Genomic DNA, 5,685 nt, shown 5'->3' with positions numbered 1-5,685 from the left:
GAATGGGAAATGATGAATGATTACTTAATGTGCACAGGGTGTTTTCTTGAGTGGCAAAAATGTTTTGAAACGAGAGAGAAATAGTGGTTGCACAACATTTTGAGTATGCTTAAATGCTTCCAAGTGTATATTTAAAATTTCTAAACCATTTTAACTTTTTTTTTTCAACGTTTATTTATTTTTGGGACAGAGAGAGACAGAGCATGAACGGGGGAGGGGCAGAGAGAGAGGGAGACACAGAATCGGAAACAGGCTCCAGGCTCTGAGCCATCAGCCCAGAGCCCGACGCGGGGCTCGAACTCACGGACCGCGAGATCGTGACCTGGCTGAAGTCGGACGCTTAACGACTGCGCCACCCAGGCGCCCCATAAACCATTTTAAAATTGTTAGTTTTGTATTTTGTGATTCCACTTCAATAAAAAATGTATGTATGAATGGTAGAAGATAAACTAAGATAGTTTTATTAGACATAGTGTATTTAAAGCTTTACTGGTAAAACAGGAGTTGAGATCAATCTTAGAAATGAGAAGTATGAAATGAGCATTTAAGAAAATGTAATGATGAAGCACACACAGAAAACGAAGTAGTAAAAACAAAGAAAATACTGACAAATTAAAAGTAAGCAACTCTTGCTTTGAGAATTTGGAAGGCTTTATTTGGAATTTGGAACCCAGAAGGCAATTCAAAAGATTATATACTCCTGGAAACTCAGATGATTTGGAGGATCACTGTTGAAGGTTTAGGATATGAATGAAAAAGATTTGCAGTTAGAAGTTCAAAAAAAATTTTTTTTTTTTTTTTATAGAATATACTTATACAACTAACTTGTTTAAAAGAACTGCTCAAACCATAGCACAATGCTTTCCTGTTAATAGCTTTTCTGGCTAAAAGGACTCTAAAATTGAGGATGACTTAATACAAACTTAAATCCAAAAAGTTTAGTATATACAAGGTTTCCAATAGAAGCAAAAGTGAATTATGTATCGTTTCTGTTACTGTTCTGTTTTTACAAAAAGTCATCTTCTGAAACCTTTAATTTTCATAACAGTTTAATTATTATTGAAATTTTACGTATTGTCATTTTATCTTTTAATTATTTTCATTAGATAGAGGAACGTACCATCACCACACAGAGAGTTTTCCAAGATCGACAGTATCAGATTGATGCTGCAATTGTTCGCATTATGAAGATAAGGAAAACACTGACCCACAGTGTACTTCTCTCAATTGTATAAGCAGCTAAAATTTACACTACAGGTAAACACATCTACCAAAAATCCAGTGGCGTTGAGTACTTTTGAATAAAACCATAGGTTTATAACGTAATTTCAAGTAAAAATGTATCTGTGATATGGAGTAAAAATTGTGAGTGTGATTATCACAGGACTTAGGTCCCTTTTTGTGTTATGGTTTACTGTATTAGGTTATTAAATTTTATCAATTTTATAAGTAAAAAGTTGTAACATTTTGAAAGGTAACACAAAAAAAAATAGAAAAAGAAATTAGTCTCATGATCTATTTTAAGTATTTTCACTGTACCTCCATGGTTTAGATTCACTTCCTTGATGTATCTTCTTGATGAAATACAGTTAGAAGTTGCCTTTATTTGCACTGCTTATCAGCAAATACTTCAGAATTCCTAGCAGAGTGGCCTTTGGTCTTACTATGATAGTCCTTTCTCTGTTTTTACATCTTATAACGGTTGATCTTTGTGACATTATTACATACTACAACCTAACAAATTATTAACAATATGTGGCAAATTACCGCTTACTTAACCATTTTCAAAAAGTCTTTTTAAAGACAATATGTAGCTATTTTGTCTGATTCTTATAGGTTAGACATTCTAATAAATTTTTTCTGCCATAATTATTAAAAATGTCAAGCTATTGGGAGGGAGGAGAGGGTGGGTGATGGGTATTGAGGAGGGCACCTTTTGGGATGAGCACTGGGTGTTGTATGGAAACCAATTTGACAATAAATTTCATATATAAAAAAAATTAAAAAATAAAATGTCAAGCTATTGGTTCGTATGTCATCATAAAATAAAATGAAAATTGTAGTTTTGTGTACCCTAAGTAATCAAAATAGAATTGCTACAAACACTTCGATTTCTAGTCTAATGTTTATGGCTTGGTTCACAAAGGCTGTCAGCTGTGATTTTTTTCAATCCTGCTTCGTCTCCTGTCTTTCTCATTTTCTGACTCTTGTCAACTTTACATAACGTGTGTATCTCCACTTCCTCACGGAGGGTGATAATATTAACGACTTACTCAAATGTTACTAAGACAAAAGAGTTTCCTGAAGCATATAGTAAGTGCTAAGGAATTATTAGCTGTAGCTGCTACTTTATCAATGTTGTACTCTTGATTTTTTAAATTTAAAAGCTGTTTTTTCCCTTGAGGAAAAAAAAAAAAAAACTCTTCGAGTTCTCTGCAGTGCTCTACACATGGCTCAACTGGGGTGCTTATTATTTAGTAAATTATAGAATTACTTTCTTTAATGTGATTTCTAGTGAGTTCAATCCGTACACCATAACTAACCATGTGCATAATAGAAACATCAGTGCCTAAGGTATTGGCTGTCTTCTATATTTTAGAGCCTTCCTTATGTGGCATAGTTCATGAGTATAACTTCTTTTTATTGAAGAAATTGAAAGTATGATTTTTTTTACCAAGATGCATCCCAGATGCATTTTATTCTATTCTTTATGTATTAGTTGTACTTTATTCCTAGTTAGCACCTTTCTAATGTATTTCAGATTTGATTATAGTAATATTTTAGTTAAGAAATTTATTGTTTCCTGAAAATTACACATAATGAAAATATGAGATACAAAATGTGATGTATTTGGGGTGAGAGTAGAAAATAAAATGCTGTGATTTCATTTTTGTTAACATTAATAATTTATTTTGTAGCCTTCTGATCTGAAGACGAGAGTAGAATCTTTAATTGACAGAGACTACATGGAAAGAGATAAAGAAAATCCAAACGAGTACAAGTATATTGCATGAACTTCTGGCCTTACTATTTCTACTTATAGTAGTTGACTCATAGTCGTGTTAATTGATTCAAATATTCCACTGACACATGAATAAAAGCGGTGCATTAAAATACAAATGCAGAATTAAATTTTCATCAGCATTCTCAGTTAACGTATGCCGTTATCTGAATGACATGTATTTTTAATGTTGCTATTAAACTATACGTAATGATCTAAAACTCCCTGGAAAATTTCGTAATGTTTCGTATACTGTCTGTCCTTCATTTCAGTGTATATTGATGACATGTAGTATGCATTAGTTTAATAAAGAATAAGTTTCATAAAAAGCAACATATATCCGTAACTGTTTAAGTGTAAACTCGCACTGTGAATTATACATCTGGATGATTTAAACTCTATTTGAAATTAAGTATTAAAGCCATTTATTTGTCCTTATATTGGTTTTGCTGTGTATTTGTCCTTATGTTGGTTTTTCGGTGTGAAATTAATCATATAACAATTTAATTTTAACATGTGTAAACCACGTTAAAATTTAACCTATAATAGAACAATCATTTTAGACATCTTTAGACATCTTAAAACATTTAGTTCAGCCATATAAATTTTTGTAGTGTTTATTTTTGAGAGAGAGAGAGAGAGAGAGAGAGAGAGAGAGAGAGAGAGAGAGAAAGAGAGCGTGAGTGGGGATGGGCAGAGAGAGAGGGAGACACAGAATCAGAAGCAAGCTCCAGGCTCTGAGCTATCAGCACAACCATGATGAGGGGCTTAAACCCATGAACCCTGAGATCATGACCTGAGGTGAAGTCTGGCACTTAACCACCTGAGCCACTGAGATGCCCCAATGTCAGCTATATATTTAAACTTGTACTAAATATATATGTGTGTGTATATATATATACACGTGTGTGTGTGTATTTGTACTAAAATATAATATTAAATTTGTCATTTTAATGACATTGTCTTTCATTTACAGTTTTTGGCTTGTAGTCTGTTTTGTCTGACAGTAGTAGTAGTGTCCCTGCTAGTTTCTAGTACATGTTTGCATGTAACATGTGTTGTATCCTTTTATTTTAGCTTGTGTGTGTCCTAAGGTAAAACATGAGTTTCTTATGGGTAATATGTAGTTGGAGACTTTTATTTAGGGAAATTAAATAATATACATTTAATTAATTACAGGTATAAAATGGCTATTGCTGTTTTCTTAATGATTTTCTGTCTTGCAGCTTGTTGTCCTTTCGCACCTTTTTTTTGCCTTCCCTCATGTTTCACGTATATTTTTGTAGTTACGTGATTTCATTCCCTTCTCATTTCTTTTTCATATTCTTTAGAGGTTGCCTTTTTGGTTACCGTTGCCATTATATGAAAAATCTTAAAATTAGTTTATTTTAACTGATACAAGTTTACCTTCAAACACACGTAAAATATACTCTTTCACGTTTCTGACTTATATACTTTTTATTACTTCTGTATTCACTGTGTATTTTACATGGATCCATTAGAGTCACCTGGGTGGCTCCATCAGTTAAGCATCCAACTGTTGATTTTGGCTCAAGTCATAGCCTCATGGTTCATGATTTTGAGTCCCACATCTGGCTCTATGCTGACAGTATGGAGCCTCCTTGGGATTCTGTCTCTTTCCCTCTCTCTCTCTGCACTTCCCCCACTTACTTTCTCTGTCTCTCTCAAAAATAAATAAAAAAAAAATTATAAATACAGATCCATTAATCTAAATTTTTAATTGCGTTATGCTTTTGTTTTTTAAAGTTCTGTATTAGACTAACGTGGTTTACCCTTACGTTATAATATTCTGTAAGTTTAACTTAACCTGGAAGAAATTTGAAGAACTGCCATCATCATTTTGTAGTTCATGTCAGGCGGTGAATGATGTCAGCTTTTTATCTGGAAGTGTATTAACTTCTCCTGAATTTCAGAGAATTATTTTGCCAGAGATAAAGTTCTTAGTTGTTAGCATTTTTCTTTCAACACCATAATGTATCATCTCACACCCTCTAAACTACATGGTCTCTGTTGAACATTCTATGAATACTTTAACAGTAGTACACCTGTGGGGCGCCTGGGTGACTCAGTTCATTGAGAATCCAAATTCAGCTCAGGTCATGATTTCGTGATTCTTGAATGCGAGCCTCACGTTGGGCTCTGTGATGACAGTTTGGAGTCTGGATGTGCTTCAGATTCCGTGTTTCCCTCTCTCTGCCCCTTCCCTGCTCATGCTCTGTCTCTCTTCTGTGTGCACATTAAAAAAAAAAAAAAAAAGGAATACACTTGTATATGACAGGTTGCCTTTCTCTTCAGCCTTGGAGATACGATCTTTCTTTTTTTTCTTTTTTCGTGTGTCTTTGACAGTTGGCTCATGATAAATATCTGTTTAGATAGGTGTTAGGGATTTATCCTGGTTGGAGTTCAGTGAAATTTTTAATTTTATGTTATTTTTTCTAATGTTTGGGGATTTCTTGGCATTTCTTCAAACCTTCCAACACCCACATTCTTCTTTGTGACTTTCATAATACATATTTTGTTCTGCTTGATTGTGTCCCATTAGTCCTTTGGATATACTTCCCCTTTCTTTCCTTCTTTCCTTCTTTCCTTCTTTCCTTCTTTCCTTCTTTCCGTCTTTTCCTTCCTTCCTTCCTTCCTTCCTTCCTTCCTTCCTTCCTTCCTTC

The 5,685-nt window shown here is 33.7% G+C and overlaps 1 long non-coding RNA gene across 1 annotated transcript; it reads left to right on the top strand.

Annotated features, from left to right (window-relative positions):
• Nucleotides 1-1,226: 1,226 nt before the first annotated feature.
• LOC121026703 (uncharacterized) lies at nucleotides 1,227-3,439 on the top strand. The gene is made up of 2 exons (XR_005788422.1): nucleotides 1,227-1,257; nucleotides 2,919-3,439. It is a non-coding gene; the product is annotated as an uncharacterized LOC121026703 (long non-coding RNA).
• Nucleotides 3,440-5,685: the final 2,246 nt, after the last annotated feature.

The sequence above is a fragment of the Herpailurus yagouaroundi genome, unplaced genomic scaffold (genome assembly GCF_014898765.1).
Source record: "Herpailurus yagouaroundi ecotype Mexico unplaced genomic scaffold, PumYag 151772, whole genome shotgun sequence".
Taxonomy (NCBI): domain Eukaryota; kingdom Metazoa; phylum Chordata; class Mammalia; order Carnivora; family Felidae; genus Herpailurus; species Herpailurus yagouaroundi.
This window is presented reverse-complemented; position numbering and strand designations above follow the sequence as displayed.